At 47.9% G+C, this 21,207-nt stretch overlaps 1 protein-coding gene across 1 annotated transcript in view; it reads left to right on the forward strand.

Annotated features, from left to right (window-relative positions):
* Positions 1-21,207, forward strand: part of rxfp2a (relaxin family peptide receptor 2a) — a 220,187-nt gene that overhangs the window by 103,304 nt on the left and 95,676 nt on the right. The gene's annotated exons all lie outside the window — the stretch shown is intronic.

A 21,207-nucleotide genomic window follows, 5' to 3' on the forward strand; every position in this document is an offset into this window, starting at 1 on the left:
TTGGGTTGAAGCTGTATATGTTTCTTCAAACCATGCCCTAAAGATTTCAATATTGGAAACTGGTGTTCTATACATGCAGCAACAATTACATTCGTGCCCCCCCATATAATTTCAACTGTTATACATTCAAATATGCCATCCATCACTTTGGTCATATTTTCTATGACTTTAAACTTCAGGTTTTTGTCCACATACACAGCTACCCCTCCACCAGTCTTCCCCACTTGGTTTATGTAATTAAATTCATAATCTTCCATTTCAAAATCAGCTCCCTTATCAGGGCTGATCCATGTTTCAGAAATAGCAATAACACTGAATAGTAATTTGAACTGTCCCAAACAAACTTTGATGTTGTTAAAGTTTGCATACAAGCTCCTACTTTTAAAGTGAATGATAGAGAACTTATTGTCCACTTTAACCGACATGTTGAACTGATCCTCTGTGTAATAGCAACAGTTATCAATGATGTGATAGTAGAAATTATTTTCTGGGACGAGGTCCTCTTCTATGCACCGATGTTTGTACTCTATGTAATCAAATGTTTTCAGTTCTGGTTTTCCACCATTGACAGCCATCTGAATTGATGATCTGTCCACAGCTATTGATGATTGGATGTTGTTATCAAATGTCATCCCAATGGTGAAAAGTTTATACTGTCCCATGTTTTACCTCCAATCCCATCAGTGCTCAGTTGTATCTGTCCAGTCTTTCGATATCTCGAATGACCAAAACCTTCGACTCTTCTGGTGCTCCGTTGAGCTTGATGAATATCCTGCAGTTGGAGGTCCACGTTGCCTGGATCTTTCCATGCTTCTTCAGGATACGGGCTTTTCTAGAGATGTCTGTATTACGTTTGGTCAAATGTTCATTTATGTAGACGTCGGAACCTCTCAGCTTCCTTCCTGTCCCAGCAGAGCAGCCTTGTACTTCCTATTCACAAACCTCATGATGATGGCCATTTGTCGTTGCTATTTCTCCTGGGGAGCGAGTGACAGGCTTCCACGTTATTCGGGTCAACCTCTATTCCCTTGGACAGAAGAAAAGAAGCCACCTGCTGCTCGACAGCATCTGACAGTTTCTCGTCTGCGGTCCCGTCAACTTCCACGGTCACTGCTTGCGTATACGAGCGTGGCTTGACCTGCAGCCCAGTGATAATCACATTGTTCACTCACGTGTACTGCTCTAAGTCTGACACTTGATTCTCCAAAAAAAGCAATCCGTTTATCCTTTTCAGCATTCTGGAGATTCAGCGCCTTCACCTCCTCGACCAAGTCTAGCATGGTTTTCTGCTGCAGCCTGAGAACAGAAACCTCTTCCGACAAATACTCCAGGGAACGTTTGATGCCATCGAGATCCTCAGCCGCTTGAACTTTCTTTGGTCCCATTTGTTTCATCAGGGATTTGCATTCAACAAAAAAAGCGTAGCGCAACAAGGATTAAAAATCCCAAAATATATAGTGCAAAAGTCCAAAAGTTTTAGACTCCGCGTAGCTCCAAACGCTCGCACCCCGCTCATGCATGCGCTGTCTGTGCATCTTCAAAGGTACCTTGCAGTGATGGGCAAATTTCCTAGTTTCTGATTTTATTTTTTTATTTTTTTTTAAGAATGTGAATGTTTTGTTTCAAATGAGATTTTTTTTTTTTAGCCCACTGGAAAACATCATCAAACTGATTGTGGTAATCAATAAACAAATAATAATAATCAAATAATCAAATGTTTCACCACTTTAGTACTTTTGAAAGGCCAACATATAAAACACAACAGTTTTATATAACAATGAAACCTAACATTTAAATTTAGTTTTACATACATGCACAGTTTGTGAACCAGAAATGAACAAAATCGCGATACAAAAAACAAGCAATCGCAATATGAACGTGTGTGTGTGTGTGTGTGTGTGTGCGTGTGTGTGTGTATACATCTACACAGCACACGAGTGACATGTCATCACACTGTCCTTTGTGCAAATGAATTTTGCACAGGTCAGGTTGTCTTGACATGTTCAGATGGCCTGCAGACCTGCACCCCTTCCTCTTCCTTTTTCCCTCAGCAGCAACCTAGAAACAAGTGGACCATGATTACTTTACTATGGTGTCTTTTTGCTGATACCAAGACACACACAACACACTCTCATACACTTATACAGACACATGCACACCCACACACACACTTACTCACTGACTCACTTACTTACTCACCTCACACACTGGTGTCGTACTTGGTGAAGTCCTCTCCTGAATCTCCCTCAGCGTGGCTGCAGCGGCTGGGGTCCTTGGCAGGTGTAGGATGTGCAGTGTCACAAGCGCCTTCCCCAGCTCCTTGAGAAAGATGCGTCTCTTGTACAGCTTTGACTTTCCAGTCAGGAAAGCACTCAATCCAGATGACAAATGCATTGTAGGCCGATACATCTATCATGTTATAAAACATGACCAATGGCCAGCACGCAGTCATTTGTTTGGTGCTGTAGAACCCTGTTACTTTGTCCAAGTTGTCAACTTGGTGCCCCTTGGTGGCATTGTAATCAAGGATCATGCTTGATTTCTGGTCCTCTCTTGTGCTGATTTAAGCATTTTTGTGCAGAGTGCTCATGAGCACAACATTTTTTCCATTTTTTGGGGCAGTAAGACACCAGGGCTGTGGTGTCTGTGAAGGCAAACATGGAAGATTGAGGGGCTCTGTTCTTGATTACCAGCAGCTCAGCCGGGAGTTCAGCCCTGTTCTTTTGGACAGTTCCGACCATTGTGAGCTTTCTCTTTAGAAGCTCCTAACCCAAATTGTAGCTTGTGAAAAATTGTCACAGGTTATGTTGTGCCCCCTGAGACCCTGTGCCATGTCAAGAATGACCCTTGTGCCCTGATTCTTCTTTGGGGCTCCTCCAACCGGCTTTCCAGTGTAAACCTGCATGTTCAATGCATAGTTGGTGTTTGCATCACATGCTGCCCAGATTTTTATCCCATATTTAGCTGGTTTGGAAGGCATGTATTGCCTAAATGGGCAGCGACCTCTGAATGCCACCAGTCTTTCAGCCACTGTGATATTATGGCCTGGGTTATAGAGTAGTGGAAGTTGCTCTAACCACTTGTCCCACACTGTCCTAATAGCTGCCAGCTTGTCTCTCTCGTGTCTACCAGCCCTTGTCTCTCGATTATCAAATCGGATTATTCTGGAGAAAATGTGAAAAAGTCTCCAGAGACATTGTGGCTCGAAATATAGCCCTGCCTGTCTCTGCATCCCACAGACTGGTGTCAATTCATACACCCCAGCCAGGATGAGGAGCCCCAAATACGCATCTCAATGTGTGTTGTCCAGCTCCTTCCACTTCACCCCAAAAACAAACAAATTTGTGTGTGTGTGTGTGTGTGTGATTGGGGTGAAATATGTCTCACAGTTGCAGAGAACTGGTAAGGTCTATTCCAGAGTACAGGAGAGGAGAATTCGACCAATAGTCGAACCTCAGATTCAGGAGGAGCAGTGTGGTTTTCGTCCTGGTCGCGGCACACTGGACCAGCTCTACACACTCCATCGGGTGCTCGAGGGTTCATGGGAGTTTGCCCAACCAGTCCACATGTGCTTTGTGGATCTGGAGAAGGCGTTCGACCATGTCCCTCGGTGCACCCTGTGGGGGGTGCTCTGGGAGTATGGGGTCCGGGGTCCTTTGCTAAGGGCTATCCAGTCCCTGTACGACCACAGCAGGAGCTTTGTTCGCATTGCCGGTTGTAAGTCAAACCTGTTTCCAGTGCACGTTGGCCTCCGCCAGGGCTGCCCTTTGTCACCGGTTCTGTTCATTATCTTTATGGACAGAATTTCTAGGCACAGCCAGGGTGTAGAGGGGGTCTGGTTTGGGAACCACAGAATCTCGTCTCTGCTGTTTGCGGACGATGTGGTTCTGTTGGCTTCGTCAAATCAATCAATCAATTTCAATCAATTTTTTTATATAGCGCCAAATCACAACAAACAGTTGCCCCAAGGCGCTTTATATTGTAAGGCAAAGCCATACAATAATTATGTAAAACCCCAACGGTCAAAACGACCCCCTGTGAGCAAGCACTTGCCTACAGTGGGAAGGAAAAACTCCCTTTTAACAGGAAGAAACCTCCAGCAGAACCAGGCTCAGGGAGGGGCAGTCTTCTGCTGGGTCAAATCAGGACAGACGGATCGGTGCAGTGTCTGCAGTGATGCGGTCGCTGTATCGGACCATCGTGGTGAAGAGAGAACTGAGTAGGGGGGCAAAGCTCTCGATTTACCGATCGATCTACATTCCGATCCTCACCTATGGTCATGAGATTTGGCTCATGACCGAAAGAACGAGATCGCGAGTACTAGCGGCCAAGATGAGTTTCCTCTGCAGGGTGGCTGGGCGCTCCCTTAGAGATAGGGTGAGGAGCTTGGTCACTCGGGAGGAGCTCGGAGTTGAGCCGCTGCTCCTCCACGTCGAAAGGAGCCAGTTGAGGTGGCTCGGGCATCTTTTCCGGATGCCCCCTGGATGCCTCACTGGAGAGGTGTTCCGGGCACGTCCCATCGGGAGGAGGCCCCGGGGAAGACCCAGGACACGCTGGAGGGACTATGTCTCTCAGCTGGCTTGGGAACGCCTTGGGGTTCCCCCAGAGAAGCTGGGAGAGGTGTGTGTGGATCGGGAGGTCTGGGCGGCTTTGCTTGAGCTGCTGCCCCCGCGACCCAACTCTGGATAAAATGGAAGAAAATGGATGGATGGATGGATGGATGGAGTTGCAAAGAAAGAAATAGTCTGACATTTCTGACACCCTTTTACCTCCAGTTTGACTGCTGGGTCAAACTGACCCGAGCAGTATCTATGTGATATAAACATGCAGAGGGTGGTTGCAAATATGTGAGATGAACCATTCATATTATATGTTGATTACACTAATTAAGGCAAGCAGAAGTTGTTTCACACTGAAAAAGTACTTTTAACTATTGTTCCTAGATCTTCAAACTTTAAAATGGGTCAATTTGACCCAGAACATAACAGGAGGGTTAACTCACTGTATGTTAATGGTCCACTGCTCTCTGTCAACCAGTTTATTAATATACATTTGCACAGCCAGCTGACAGATGCTGGGTTTGGAGTATATGACTGTCTCTTCTTTATTAATGTACCTGCTTCCATTTAAAACATTATAGTCTACACCTTTACTGCAAACCACTTTTTCATCTTTAGCATCCGCCAGTCACCGCTGCTTCACATGGTAATCACCACACCTGTCATATGCTGTCTCATTATGTGCCACTGTTTAAGTTAGTCACAGTTCCCCTTTCTTTGCTGGATTACTCTTTGGTTTCCTTCATCACTCTTTAGTTTGTTTTCACATTCTTTATACCTTATCTTTGTGTCCCCTCTTCTCTGTTCTACCATCTAAGTCCTGTCCCCAATACTCATCTCTTATTTAATGGTAAATAAAATCACTGATTTTATTGCTGTTGTGGTTTGTGTCTGGATTTTGGGTCCAATCTAATGAATCACACACACACACACACACACACACACACACACACACACACACACACACACACACACACACACACACACACACACACACACACGGACAGTCAGACAGACAGACAGAAACAAACAGACAGACAAACAAACACAGACACAAACAGAAAAAACACACAGATAAAGACTAACGAGTTGGGTATTGAACTGTAAATACCTTGGATTTATGTGGTGAATTGTGTTGTCATTTGCTGTACTGACTCCATTAAATGCCCCGAGGGCCTGCAATTTTCATGAAGGGGGTGTTTATTGATGATCATTTGCATGCATGTGCAGTAGACCTGTTCAAAATGTCAAATGTTACAAACTCTTTTGGGCCACATGCTGTTCTTGTACCACTAATAAAATAAAAGATCTGTGCCAAATTTTATTGCAGTCGGACATTGTTTAGGGGTCCCCCACAAAGCAAGAATTTTCCGCAAACAAGCAAAAAGGAGAGACGAATACCAATAAATAACAATTTATTATGCAAAGGTGCAAACAGAGTCCAAAATATGCAGAGTCCAATTAATAATAAATGGTGACATGTGGGTAGGCCCGAGGGTAGGAGATGCCTATCCAGAGAAGAGCCGGGACCCACAAAGTTCCACCGCCAGCCGGAGGCCTGCAACACACCAGAGCCACCAAGTCCTGGTACCCCCAGGTGGCCACCGCTCGAGGCTGTCGGACCGGTACTGCTGGCAGGAGCAAAAACAGATTAGGTGGGTGTGTGTACATTCAGCAAACAGTCAGCAAAAACTCAGTAATCCTCCTGAAGGAATAAATCCAAATACTCCCAGAATGTAGAGGAAAACTGGAAAACATGCAGTTTCAAAGGTTATAGTCAGTAAGTCAGAAGTGAGGAGTGGAGACGCCAACTCCTCCAACTTCCACAAACTCGGCTACAAGCTGCAAGTATAAGTCACAACTGCAAAGACTTCAGTTACAATGAATGTGCGAACAGCACAAAACGGCTGAGATAGTTTACCTGTGTGGTAAGCTGATAACTCGGCAGAGTTATGGTGTTTCCCAGGCTTTTATGGAGTGATGATGATGAGGATGAGAAACAGCTGACAGCCAACGGAGCGCACCTGGTGGTGTCTAAGGAGGCCAGCAGGCCCGTGCGCCCTCTAAGGGCCAAAAAGTGCCAGCATGGCAGGGTGCCATCTGGTGGTGGGCCAGCAGTACCTCCTCTTCAGCGGCCCACATAACAGGACCCCCCCCTCAACGGGTGCCTCCTGGCGCCTGACCCAGCTTGTCCGGGTGCTCTCTGTAGAAATCTGCCAGGAGGGCGGGATCCAAAATGAAGCTCCTCTTCACCCAGGAGCGTTCCTTGGGGCCATACCCCTCCCAGTCTACCAGATATTGGTAACTCCGGCCCCTCTGACGAACATGTAGGAGTTTCTTGACGGTCCATGCTGGTTCTCCATCAATAATCCAGGCAGGAGGTGGCGCCAGTCCAGGGGTACAGATGTGACGTATGGTGTGGTTTGATCCAGGACACATGGAAAACAGGGTGAATCTTCAGCGATGCCGGGAGTAGCAGTTTAATTGCAGCAGGGCTGATCACCTTAACTAATTTGAATGGTCCAATGTAATGGTCAGTTAGCTTAGGGTAATCCGTCTGCAGAGGTATGTTCTTAGTTGACAGCCAAACCTCCTGCCCGGGCTGATATGCTGGGGCCGGGGCTCGTCGGCGGTCCGCATGGTCGTTAGCCCGCGTCCAGGCCTTCAGGAGAGCAGAGCGGCCTTTCTTCCACACCCGACGGCATCTCCTGAGGTGGGCCTGGACCGAGGGCACCTCGACCTCTCCCTCGACAGCTGGGAACAATGCGGGTTGATACCCCAAGCAGACCTCGAACGGGGAGAGGCCGGTAGAGGACAACACTTGGCTGTTGTGTGCGTACTCGATCCAGGCCAGGTGTTGACTCCAGGCCGTCGGGTGTGCTGATGTGACACACCTCAAGGCTTGCTCTAGGTCCTAGTTAGCCCGCTCTGCTTGACCGTTCCTTTGTGGATGGTACCCGGACGACAGGCTCACCGTGGCCCCCAGCTCCTTGCAAAAGCTCTTCCAGACCTGCGAGGAGAACTGAGGACCACGGTCTGAGATGATGTCCATGGGGATACCATGCAGACGCACGACATGGTAGACCAGGAGGTCTGCAGTCTCCTGGGCAGTCGGGAGCTTCGGGAGGGCCACGAAGTGGGCCGCCTTCGAGAACCGGTCCACTATCGTCATGATGACCGTTTTACCCTGGGACGCAGGGAGACCCGTGACGAAGTCCACTCCGATGTGGGACCAGGGGCGACGAGGCACCGGTAATGGCTGGAGGAGCCCCCTCTCCGGTTGGTGGGATGCCTTGCCCCTGGCACTGGTGGTGCATGCCCAGACGTAGTCCCTGGTGTTGGCTTCGACTGACGACCACCAGAACCACTGCCAGACCACTGTCACGGTCCTTTGCACCCTCGGATGGCAGGAGAGCTTGGAACCGTGACAGAGGTCCAACACGGCAGTCCGAGCGTCTGGTGGCTCGTACAGTCTGTTGGATGGCCCACCTCCGGGGTCCGGGTTTCACATCAGGGCCTCCATGACCACTCCTTCCATGTCCCATGTGAGGGTTGCGATGATAGTGGACTCCGGATGGTGTCTGGTGGGTCCAACAGCCTTGCTCCAACTTCCTCTTTGTGCACCCGGGACAGGGCGTCAAACTGGATGTTCTTGGTCCCGGGGCGGTAGGTGATCTTGAAGTTGAAGTGTCCAAAAAATAGTGACCATCGGGCTTGCCCGGGGTTCAGACGCTTTTGCGGTCTGGATATATTCCAGGTTCTGGTGGTCAGTGAGAACTACAAATGGGACCACAGCTCCCTCCAACAGATGTCTCCAGTCCTCAAGGGCCTCTTTCACCGCTAGGAGTTCCCGATTGCCAACGTAATAGTTCCGTTCAGCAGGGGTCAACCTGCAGGAGAAGTAAGCATAGGGGTGGAGAACACTATCGGACTCCCTGCTCTGGGACAGCACGGCTCCTATCCCTGAGTCAGAGGCATCCACTTCAACTATAAACTAGTGATTAGGATCGGGCTGCACCAGAACTGATGCAGTCGAAAAGCGGTGTTTCAACTCCCTAAACGCGGCTTCGCACCGATCCGACCAGGTGAGGGGGACTTTGGTGGAGGTCAGGGCTGTAAGGGGGTTAGCTACCTGACTATAGCCCTTAATGAACCTCCTGTAAAAATTGGCAAACCCTAGGAACTGTTGCAGCTTCCTACGATTTACCGGTCGGGGCCAATCTCTCACCGCAGCTACCTTAGCCGGATCAGGTGCGACGGAGTTGGAGGAGATAATAAACCCCAGGAAGGACAAAGAAGTGCGATGGAACTCACACTTCTCGGCCTTCACAAACAGCCGGTTCTCCAATAACCGCTGAAGGACCTGACGGACATGCTTAACATGAGTCTCAGGGTCCTGGGAGAAGATGAGGATATCGTCTAGGTATACAAAGACGAATCGGTGCAGGAAATCCCGCAAAACGTCATTAACCAAAGCCTGAAATGTCGCGGAAGCGTTGGTGAGGCCGAACGGCATGACCAGGTACTCAAAGTGTTCAGTCTCACTCCGCGCCGCAACCAGACCTCGCTGCCGCGATGCAGAAGTCGATTGCGTAATCAGCTGCACTCCGCCGTCCCTGTCTCATTGACAGCAGCATATTAGAAGCGGCCTTGCCTCTATTGGGATGATCGAACACCAGTCGAAACTCCCTTATAAACTCAGTATAAGTAGAGAGGACCCATGAATCTCGTTCCCAGAGTGCTGTAGCCCAGGCGCGTGCTCTGCCCCGAAGTAAATTGATTACGTAAGCCACCCGGCTGTGCTCAGACATTTACATAACGGGCCGTTGTGAAAAAACGAGCGCGCACTGCATCAGAAAGTCCACACACGTTTCAACACAACCACCGTACGGTTCCGGGGGACTTAAGTAATCTTCGGGCGACGAGGGGGGGGGACCTCTGAATGACCACTGGAATAACTCTGTTTGGCGGCTGATCCACTGGAGGGAGAGCGGCTGCAGCCATGCCTGACGCGCGCGTGTCTACCTGCGTGGTGAGAGCCTCCATCCTACGGCTGAGGTGAGCGTCCTGCTCAGTTAATAAATCCAACCGAGCAGTGAGGTTAGACAGAATGTGCCGCAGCTCACCCAGCGATCCTCCTGGTGGATCCTGCGCACCTTGCACTTCCATTGGTCGGTCATTAGGTGGTAAACGCCCCTCGGAGTCCATGACGTGGCCAAGTTATCCTGTTGGGAAAGTGAATGCACGGACCCACGTTAGGGGGCATAAATGAGGGGTCAATAGGAATACCAATAAATAACAATTTATTATGCAAAGGTGCAAACAGAGTCCAAAATATGCAGAGTCCAATTAATAATAAATGGTGACACGTGGGCAGGCCCGAGGGTAGGAGACGCCTATCCAGAGAAGAGCCGGGACTCACGAAGTTCCACTGCCAGCCGGAGGCCTGCAACACACCAGAGCCGCCAAGTCCTGGTACCCCAGGTGGCCACCACTCGAGGCTGTCGGACCAGTACTGCTGGCAGGAGCAAAAACAGATTAGGTGGGTGTGTGTACACCCAGCAAACAGTCAGCAAAAACTCAGTAATCCTCCTGAAGGAATAAATCCAAATACTCCCAGAGTGTAGAGGAAAACTGGAAAACATGCAGTGTCAAAGGTTATACTCAGTAAGTCAGAAGTGAGGAGTGGAGACACCAACTCCTCCAACTTCCACAAACTCGGCTACAAGCTGCAAGTATAAGTCACAACTGCAAGGACTTCAGTTACAATGAATGTGCGAATGGCACAAAATGGCTAAGATAGTTTACCTGTGTGGTAAGCTGATAGCTGAGTCCTAGAGACGTGCAGGTCGTGGAGAGATGGAAGGCTACAGCCGATCACCTTCTCAGCAGAGGCCACAATGCTCTGCAGTCTGTGTCTGTCCCTGGCTGTGGCCCCAGCATACCACTCCGTGATGGAGGAGCAGAGGATGGACTCGATGATGGCCGTGTAGAACTGCACCATCAGCTGGACAGGCAGCTTGGCCTTCTTCAGCTGCCGCAGGAAGTACATCCTCTGCTGGGCCTTCTTGATGAGGGAGCTGATGGTTGACTCCCACTTGAGGTCCTGGGTGATGGTGGTGCCAAGGAAGCGGTGACAGTCTACAGTGGTGATGGGGCTGTTGGTGAGGGCGAGGGAGGGCGGGGGGTCTGTGGCTTTCCTGAAGTCCATGATCATCTCCACTGTTTTTTGGGCGTTGAGCTCCAAGTTGTTGCTGCTACACCAGGTCACCAGCCGGTCCACCTCCCTCCTGTAGGCAGACTCATCCCCATCCGAAATGAGTCGGATGAGGGTGGTGTCATCCGCAAACTTGATGAGCTTTACGGAGTCGTGGCTGGAGGTGCAGCAGTTAGTGTACAGGGAGAAGAGCAGAGGGGAAAGGACACAGCCCTGTGGAGATCCTGTGCTGAGAGCCCGAGTGTTCGAGACATTCTTTCCCAGCTTCACATGCTGACTCCGGTCCGACAGGAAGTCTGTGATCCACTTTCAGGTGGAGTCGGGCACGTGGAGCAGAGAAAGCTTGTCCTGGAGCAAAGCTGGAAGGATGGTGTTGAATGCAGAGCTGAAGTCCACAAACAGGATCCTAGCGTAGGTTCCTGGGGAGTCCAGGTGCTGCAGGATGGAGTGCAGGGCCAGGTTTATGGCGTTGTCTACAGACCTGTTGGCTCTGTAGGCAAACTGCAGGGGGTCCAAGATGGGGTCGGTGATGGACTTCAGGTGGGATAAAACCAGGCGTTCGAAGGTCTTCATGACTACAGATGTGAGCGCCACAGGCCTGTAGTCATTAAGTCCAGTGATGCGTGGTTTCTTGGGGACTGGAACTATAATGGAGGACTTGAAGCAGACTGGAACATGGCATGACTCCAGGGAGGTGTTGAAGATCACCGTGAAGACTGGCGCCAGCTCATCAGCACAGTGTCTCAGAGTGGCAGGAGAGACACAGTCTGGGCCCGGGGCCTTACATGGATTCAGCCTTTTGAAGTGTCTTCTCACGTCTTCCTCTTGGACGGAGAGGGCAACGGGCAAGAGGAGAGGCAAGAGGGCAAGGGCAAGAGGAGTGTCTCTCCCTTATTTAGCAGGAGTAGGGGAAAAACTACAGAGGATCATCAGACAGCACAAAATCCCAATTTACTTTAAACCGGTTAACACCTTGAGACAGAAATTAGTTCACCCTAAGGACAGGATCCCTAGTTACAAACAGAGCAATGTAATGTATTCTATCAGATGTCAGGAAAACTGTAATGAACACTACATAGGTGAGACTAAGCAACCTTTACACAAAAGGCTATACCAGCACCGCAGAGAGGGCACAAATGGACCTCAGTCTGCAGTTCATCTCCACCTTAAAGACACTAACCACACGTTTGAGGACAAGGAAGTTAAAATCTTAGCCAGAGAGAAGAAATGGTTTGAGAGAGGTGTTAAAGAGGCATTCTATGTGAAACGGTTGAAACCCAGTCTTAACCGGGGAGGGGGTCTGAGACACGCTTTGTCCCCTGTTTACAATGGGGTACTCAGGTCAAAGCAGTTTCAGTCTTTTGTTCATGGTAATGAGTCATTCACATCATCAGGAAAGTCGTCAAGGGAGCCATCAGGAGAGGCTTCCGTCCCATCATTAGGAGGGACAGCTGCCCTGTCATTAGGAGGGTGCTTACTAGAGGACAATAGGTGCTAATTAGAGCTATTGTTTAGTCACCAGCCTATAGCAGTCGGCCTCTTGGTAGGAGGGGACTGGTTAAGTTTAAAACTCCAGCTTTTGTGGCTTCTTCTCTACAAGAGTCAAGACAGAAGTCAGACTACCAGAGCAAGAATTTTAGCTGAGGAAGCTTCTGCGATTTGAAGCGAAATGTCCTCGCGTCAAGCAACCCAGTCCAGTCGAAGATTCAAGCTTCTCTACTAAGTTCAGAGATCTTCGACACAAGACTTCTGCAATTCAAATGCAAGCTATAGATTCCTTTGCGCTTGAAGCACAAGAAGTCATTGACATGATTATCACATCCAGAGATGCCGAAGTCCTCTGGAGAGTCGTTCATAGTCTCGGGCACATCAGATGAGTCCAGTACAGTAGCCCAACCTGGTCTCATGGCAAGTCGTAATTCAGCAGCACGAAATATACATTAATCTATTGGTTTGTGATATTGTGACGAAAAAGGGCCTCATTTTCGTCACTTCAGTATGAATTCATTCTAATTCCTTCCGTGATGGCTGCACGAAATTATAAGTAAAGCGGGGGGGGGGGGGGGGGGGGGGGTCGGGGTAAGAGTAAAATTGGGTTATGGTCAAGGTTAGGGTCGGGGGTAGGAGTAGGGTTAGGAATAGTGAGTTTTAAAAAACCCATCACAAAAATTTGACTCATTTCGTCACAGGAGCATGAAAAAAAAAAACGTGAGACTGGGCTGAGTAGCCAAAGATGACACCATACACTTATTACAAGTAAAGGGTATCAGATCCCCATTGCACACTGCGACATCATACAAAGTAACAGATATGTCCCCACTCTTAATGTGCGTCCATTGGTCACATAAGTCACAGGCAACAGCTTTACTGTTGCTTCTAACTCCTTTTGAGCACAACACACAGGTATTTAGGAGTCCTTGAAGAAACAGGGCCTGGGCAGGGATGAACATCACCACAAAGGAATAGAAAGCATGCAAAACATACATTGTTACAGCATGCATTTGACACATTCACAGCAAAGTGTTTCTGTTTACCGTAGCTACGACTAAGTCCTTGACCTCTCCTAGGCACAGTGGACGTTAATACACGATGGTGAAGCTGAGCAAGTCCATAATGAAAGTTACGAGTATAAAATACTCCTGCATCAAGACTGGAATGTTCTGCCCACACTTCACTGACAGGTCTGCGGAAGGTTTAATCATCGGAAGGAAGAAAGCAAATTAAAATACCATACAAAAGGAGCACAATTCCAATTCCGTATTTACCTGTTGGCATTATTGAGTTAAAGTGATTGGACAATGTCTTTGGACAATGACTCACCGTCCGCTGCGAAGCTTGCAGGCTAACCCAGATATTGCCAGGCTAAATCCAGATGCTAACAGGCTAATCATGTTGCTAGCCAAATACAGGAGTACCATCCATTCAAGTCTGGGTCCGGTATCAACACGGCACACTGTCCCCACAGTCCGCAGCCGAGCAGACACTGCTTCGTTTTCTCATTGACGAACTCGGCTAACAAGTAGCCAACGACGTTAGCTAGCTACCTGGCTAGCTGGCTAACTATATTTAATATATTTTTATATAATTTAATTGTATGCATTAGAAAATGAAATAAGTGAATGAAGTTACTTGTATATTTTTCTTTATTTTCTGCATATCAATAAATAAATTGTTATACCTATACCTTTATGTTTAAATTTGGCTGGAATTTCCACATTAAAATAAAGAGCATTAAAAATATGTGAAAATTAAAAAATAACTTAAAATCATTAAAAATATGGTATTAATATTTTGCAACCGGATCAAATGATAAATGGACTGCATTTATATAGCGCTTTTCCATCTGCATTTACACATCATTCACCCCGATGTCAGGCTGCTGCCATGCAAGGCACACTACACACCGGGAGCAACTAGGGGATTAAGAACCTTGCCTAAGGGCCCTTAGTGATTTTCCGGTCAGGCTGGGATTTGAACTGAGGATCCTCTGGTCTCAAGCCCAACGCTTTAACCACTAGACCATCACCTCCCCCAAGACCATTTAGACCATCCTGTCAAGACTTGTTTTTCCCATATGTAAGGAAAGCTGGACAATAAGGCCTGTATTTTTGCTTATAATCAGTGAACAAACATAAAAAAGGCAAACTTGTGCATTATTTATGAGCTTGTTCTAAGTGTTGTAATATAAAAACAGGATTGTTTCTTTAACTCTGAAAGCGTCTGCCAGAAATTTGATAGCAGTAATTCAAATGTTTGGGGAAGAAGACAAACAGGAAACTGTGATGATTTTCTCAAAAGAGACACATAATAATCATGATGAGGTTGACAGATCTTAAAAGATTTCCCAATATCTCTGCAAATACCTGTTACTGAGTAATCCAGAACATTGCTTTCCATCTCCAACTGCAATATCACATTCTAATTCAGGTTCTCTGTGTGCATTTCAAGTAACACACTGGCTTTATTTATAATGTGTTTTCCACCCAGTCTCTGGGTTCCAGTCTACTGGTTCATCATATTGTCACTGGTTCATCATATTGTCATGAAAAGTGCAAAATTTTCATCATGGCAGCACAAAGTCATTCTAATACATTCTGTGATGGCTGCACATAATTAAAAGAGTAGCGGGGGGGTCGGGTGTGATTATGGTTAGGGTTAGGGGAAGGAGTAGGGTTACGTGATGGTTAAGGTTAGGGTTGCGGGGTAGGAATAGGGTTAGTAATAGTGAGTTGTCAGGAAAATTTGACTCATTTAGTGACGGGGGACGAAAGAAAACGTGAGACTGGGCTGGTTTTCAGTTGCAACATTGCCACTAAAACAATAAAATATTAGCTATAGATCTGTTTAATTTCCCATTTTATAAGTGTTTGTTAGTTCCATCTACACTCTCAAAAATTAACCGCTGCCTCAAGGAGAAAATTTGATGTAAAAATTTGCACAGATTTTTTTATGTAATTTCAACTTAACTAAAGTTATTTCAACTTAACTAGAGAAGTCATATGGCATTAACTCAGTTGAAAGTTGAAATAACTAAGTTGAAATAACCTTTAAAAACCTATGCAAATAGTTACATCAATTTTGACACGTCAAGATATTGCTTATCCTATCCACCGTACCAGTGGCGTCCAGTGGATTGTTTGCTGTTGTGACGCTCTTCCAAACTTGACACGGTTGTATACATTTCTCTTATTTCTGTTTAGCACTCTTCTGGTCATTTAGTGTATCTACTCTGAATCTTATTTAACGACAGTCCTGTTGTGAATCACTAGCAGCTAGCATTTGCTAGCGATTGGCATTTGCTAGCAATTAGCATGTTCGGCGAGATGTCCATCCACTCCTGTGTCCTCCAGCTTCCCCCGCAACAATGCCGGTGTGATGGTGTTGAAAGTGCTGGAGAAATCAAAGAATATGACTCTCACAGCGCTCCCTGTCGGTCTCCAGGTGGGTGAGTGCCTGCTGCAGTAGGTAGATGAGTAGGCGAACTGCAGCGGGTCCAGGATGTCGCTCACCATGGTGCGGAGGTGAGACAGGACGAGCCGCTCCATGGTCTTCATGAGGTGGGAGGTCAGGGCAACTGGTCTGTAGTGGGCTGGTTCCTTGGCATGCGGTGTTTTGGGAACTGGGACCACACAGGATGTCTTCTACAGGGTGGGGACCACCCCCAGGCTGAGGCTCTTGTTAAAGATGTGGCTGAGAACTTCACAGAGCTCATTTGAACAGGTCCTCAGCAGCCTCGGGGAGATCCCATCAGGGCCTGCTGCTTTCCTCTGCTTCAGCCGCAGGAGCTGCCCTCTCACCTCAGTTGGAGTCACAGTGAGGGGGGAGGGGGGGGAGCTGAGGTGTGAGCTGAGGTGGGCTGGTGCTGAATACAGTCCGGGGGGAGGAGGGACAAAGTCCAGGGTGCAGTGGAGGTGGCCAGGGGGAAAAAGGTGGGGGTCAGAGGGACTGGAAGGCTGGCTGCTGGAGACATGTGGAGAGCCGGGAGCAGGCAGGGAGCCAGGTGTGGAGGAGCCAAAATGGTTAAAGTAACGGTTTAGCTCCTCTGAAAACCGAGAAGCTCCATCTGCAGTCCTGCTGGCACCCTGCCCAAATCCGGAGGCAGTCTTGAGACTCTCCACATGTCCCTGACGTTGTTCTGGGCCAGCTGTTCATCTATCTTCCTTCCATACTCCTTCTTGGCTGCTCGGATCCTCCACTGGAGTTCCTGTTGGACTCCTCTCAGTCTCCCGAGTTGAAAGCCCTCTTCTTCTGGTTCATCAGGACCTTCAGCTCAGGGGTCACCCAGGGGTGGTTGTTGGGAAAGCACCGTACCCTCCAGGCAGGCACAGTGCTCTCCACACAGAAGTTCACGTAGTCAGTGATACACTGGGTTAGGCCGTTGATGTCTTCACCGTGAGAGTTTTGAAACATGCTCCAGTCTGTGGTTCTGAAACAGTCGACCAGCCTCTCAGTGGCATCTTCAGTCCAGAGTTTCACTAACCTTTTCTGCACTGGCTCCCTTCTCACTCTGGGTGTGTATTGGGGGAGCAGGTACACGAAGTTGTGATCCGAGTGTCCGAGCGAGGGGAGGGGGGCGGAGGTGTATGCATCCTCCACATTAGCATAAAAAAGGTCCAGTATTCTATTATCCCTGGTTTTACACGTGACGTACTGGGTGAATGTAGGGAGGGTGGCGGATAGGGAAGCGTGGTTAAAGTCCCCGGTGATGAGAAGGAGAACATGGGGGAGTTGTGTCTGCAGCCATGTCACTGTACTGTGAATCTGCTCACAGGCAGCGGTGGCATCTGCAGAGGGAGGAATATACGTGCAGAGCACAATCACACTCCCAAACTCCCATGGGAGATAGTACGGCCTCATGCTCACCGCGAGTAGCTCCACTTCCGAGGAGCAGATCTGATCCTTCATGTGAACATGAGCTGCGTTACACCATCTCTCACTCACATAAAGGGCGAGCCCCCCCTCCTCTTTTCTTCCTGCCCGCCGCCAACATCCTGTCCACGCGGATAAGTGTGAAGCCATCCATGGTAATAACAGAGCCCGGTACATGTTCATCCAACCATATCTCCGTGAAGCACATGAGACTGCCTGATGTTGGAAGATAGGGTGGGTCTCTTAGAGAGCCGTGTCCGTAAGTTAGAACATCTTCTTAGCTCAGTGGAATTAGATGTTACGGGCACTCCAGATGAGGTTAGTGTTGGGCCAGCTAGCATGCCCATTAGCATCAGCCTAGAAATGCCGGCTGTGGAGGATGGCTTTCAGACTGTGGCTAGGCAGAGGAAGCCCCGTAGGGCTTGGTGCCAGGTTGTGGTACCCCGATCACACTCGCCACTGTGAACTGTGAATCAGTTCTCCCCCTTGGAGTTGCCTGATGTGAATTCTCTGAGTGCACGAGTGACTTCCACTCCTGTCTCTAGGCTGAAATGTTGGACTTTAGTGATAGGGGATTCTGTCACCCGCAAATTAAGTTTACAGACGCCGGCTGATGTTAAATGTATTCCTGGGGCCAGAGCTCCTGACATTGCATCCCATCTTAGGGTGCTGAAGCTGCAGAAGGGAAGACAGACTAAGGAACATGACATGAGATATAGTCACATAGTTAATCACGTTGGCACCAATGATGTCAGGATGAAGTACTCAGAGGTCACAAAAATGGACATAGAGAGGACTTGTGACTACCAGAAAGATGTGTTGGCATCAATTAATAGTCTCTGGTCCCCTCCCCTCCTGGGATACTGATGAGGCATTTAGCAGGCTGACATCGTTAAATAGGTGGCTGGCGCAATTTTGTAGACAGCAAGGCTTTAGCTTTATTGATAACTGGCCTTTATTCTGGGGCTGCCATGGCTTCCTGATGTCGGATGGCCTCCACCCTACTGGGGAAGGTGCCGGCATCTTGTCTGCGGACACAGATAGAGCTCTACAGGGAGGGTAACATTAGGAATTTACAGCAGGCCATGGAGCAGGTGATTAGAGACCCTGCAAGGCTTATGACAAATGTGGGTGTGGAATCCATTATCTTAGCGGGGAAATTAGTGCAGAAAATCCACTATGGTGATAGTGCAGTTTATCTGCCAGGGAGGGAAATTCAACAAGTTGAGACTGTGGCCTGCTTCCGTAGACGTGTCCATAAAAATCATAGAGGGATATGCTTTGCAAACTTAATAACAATTACTACATTGGATGATGTTGAAATTGAGTATGGCCCAATGATTGTTCCAGCAATATCAAAGATTTTGTGTCTGCTACCAACAACGCGTGTGGAATGTCTCAAACCTAAACCTACTTCTAGGCATCTTATATATGCTACTCTGGAACCACCCCTAAACCCAAATAGTTCAACTGTCAACCCCACTGAGGTCCTTAGTCTGGGTCTCATTAACATAAGCTCACTAGCCTCAAAATCATTGTTGATTAATGATCTAATTATTGATCATCACGTCAATATGATTGGGTTATGTAAAACCTATCTTAAACCTACAGCTGTCCTCCCCTTAAATGAGGCCTGCCCACCAGCATATACGAGGTCTGTGAGAAAAGTATCCGACCTTTTTATTTTTTTCAAAAACCATATGGATTTGAATCACGTGTGATTGCATCAGCCAAGCTTGAACCTTCGTGCGCATGCGTGAGTTTTTTCATGCCTGTCGGTTGCGTCATTTGCCTGTGAGCAGGCTTTGTGTGAGCACTGGTCCACCCCTCTCGTCGTTTTTTTATTGCGAATAAATGTCTGAAAGATTTGGAGCTTTGCTGCATCAGTTTTTTTCCAGAAACTGTGAGAGACCTCCAGGTGGACACCGTTCGGAAAATTAATATGGCTTTCAGGGACGATTTTATGGGGATTACACAGATTAAGGAGTGATCCAGATGGTTTAAAGACCGCCCACAACTGCTGAGAGCGCGCCGCGGTCCGAGCGCTGATCAACAGGCTCAAACCCCGCTGAAACAACCAGATCATTTCCAACGTGAAGGCTTTGTTGATCCGGGACGTCGTCTCACTTTCACAAAAAGGCAGAAGGCGTGGACATCAGCACTTTTTCGGCACATTCCACTGTTACAGGAGTTTTTTCATGGAAAGAAAAGCGGAGGGACGCGCCACAGAGCCATTCATTACGTGGCACAAAACCACCTCCGTGTTGGTCTCACAGGACGGCTTTCAGGTGGATTTCAGACAGCTGTCGGTTGCTTTTCAGTCGTGTGATTATCTGAGAAATTGAGCATGAGCTGGACATGCCCCAACATGTCCTGTGAGGCTTCATCACGGTGTTGCTTTGCGCCATACGGCTCCACCACGACGCGCGGAACTCCTCTGCACGTCTGTCTCAATGTGCCAAAAAAGTGCTGATGTCCACGTCTTTTCACAATTCCTGTGCTAGCCAGACGACATACCGGATCAAGACAGCGTCCAGTTTAGAAATGAACGGCACATTCCACTGTTACAGGAGTTTTGGTCATGGAAAGAGGAGCGGAGTTCCGCGCGTCACGGTGGAGCCGCATGGCGCAAAGCAACACCGTGATGAAGCCTCACAGGACATGTTGGGGCATGTCCAGCTCATGCTCAATTTCTTGGATAATCACACGACTGAAAAGCAACCAACAGCTGTCTGAAATCCACCTGAAAGCCGTCCTGTGAGACCAACACGGAGGTGGTTTTGTGCCACGTAATGAACGGCTCCGTGGCGCATCCCTCCGCTTTTCTTTCCATGAAAAAAACTCCTGTAACAGTGGAATGTGCCGAAAAAGTGCTGATGTCCACGCCTTCTGCCTTTTTGTGAAAGTGAGACGACGTCCTGGATCAACAAAGCCTTCACGTTGGAAATGATCTGGTTGTTTCAGCGGGGTTTGAGCCTGTTGATCAGCGCTCGGACCGCGGCACGCTCTCAGCAGTTGTGGGCGGTCTTTAAACCATCTGGATCACTCCTTAATCTGTGTAATCCCCATAAAATCGTCCCTGAAAGCCATATTAATTTTCCGAACGGTGTCCACCTGGAGGTCTCTCACAGTTTCTGGAAAAAAAATTGATGCAGCAAAGCTCCAAATCTTTCAGACATTTATTCGCAATAAAAAAACGAGGAGAGGGGTGGACCAGTGCTCACACAAAGCCTGCTCACAGGCAAATGACGTAACCGTGATGCGAAGCAAGGCGGCATGTTGCTCTTATTTATAAATATAGGTTTAGCTTATTAGCTGTTGGGGTCACAAATATAACTCGTTTGAGCACCTGATTCTCTGCTCTGCTCAGGATATTACGCATTTCCAAGGTCAGAAGAATAAAAATCAGCCGTATTACTTTGTCACTGTATATAGGCCTCCTGGCCCATATTCTGAATTCTTAGATGAATTTGGTGTGTTCATCTCTAACTTGTCAACTAGTTCAGATGACATTCTGATCATTGGTGACTTTAACGTTCATATAAATAAGCCTTCTGATCCCCTCTGCAAATCATTTATGGAAATTGTGGATGCATTAGGATTTCGGCAGTGCGTTCATGACTCGACTCACATTACTGGAAATACCCTGGATTTGGTTCTCGCTTGTGATATTGCTGTCACGAATATTAACCTCATGCCTCTTACATCAGTGGTCTCTGATCACTCACTTATTAAGTTTACAGTTTCACTGCCGTGTTTAGTGGAACAACAACATTATATATCACAACGGCGATGCATCAAGCTAGACTGCCTGATGTCTTGGCTTCACATTTGGCAATTACCCAATATCAATTCAATTTCAATTTATTTTCATTTATATAGCGCCAAATCACAACAGAGTTCCCTCAAAGTGCTTCACACAGATAAGGTCTAACCAATCAGTAGTCAGTCTTGTGGATAGCTTCCTATCCTGTGGTGTGCCCCTGGGTTCTGTTCTGGGACCTATTTTATTTGCTGTGTATTTGCTCCCACTCAGACACGTTTTGAGCTTGTTTTATGAAG

Source organism: Thalassophryne amazonica, chromosome 9, assembly GCF_902500255.1.
Source record: "Thalassophryne amazonica chromosome 9, fThaAma1.1, whole genome shotgun sequence".
In the NCBI taxonomy this organism is placed as follows: Eukaryota; Metazoa; Chordata; class Actinopteri; order Batrachoidiformes; family Batrachoididae; genus Thalassophryne; species Thalassophryne amazonica.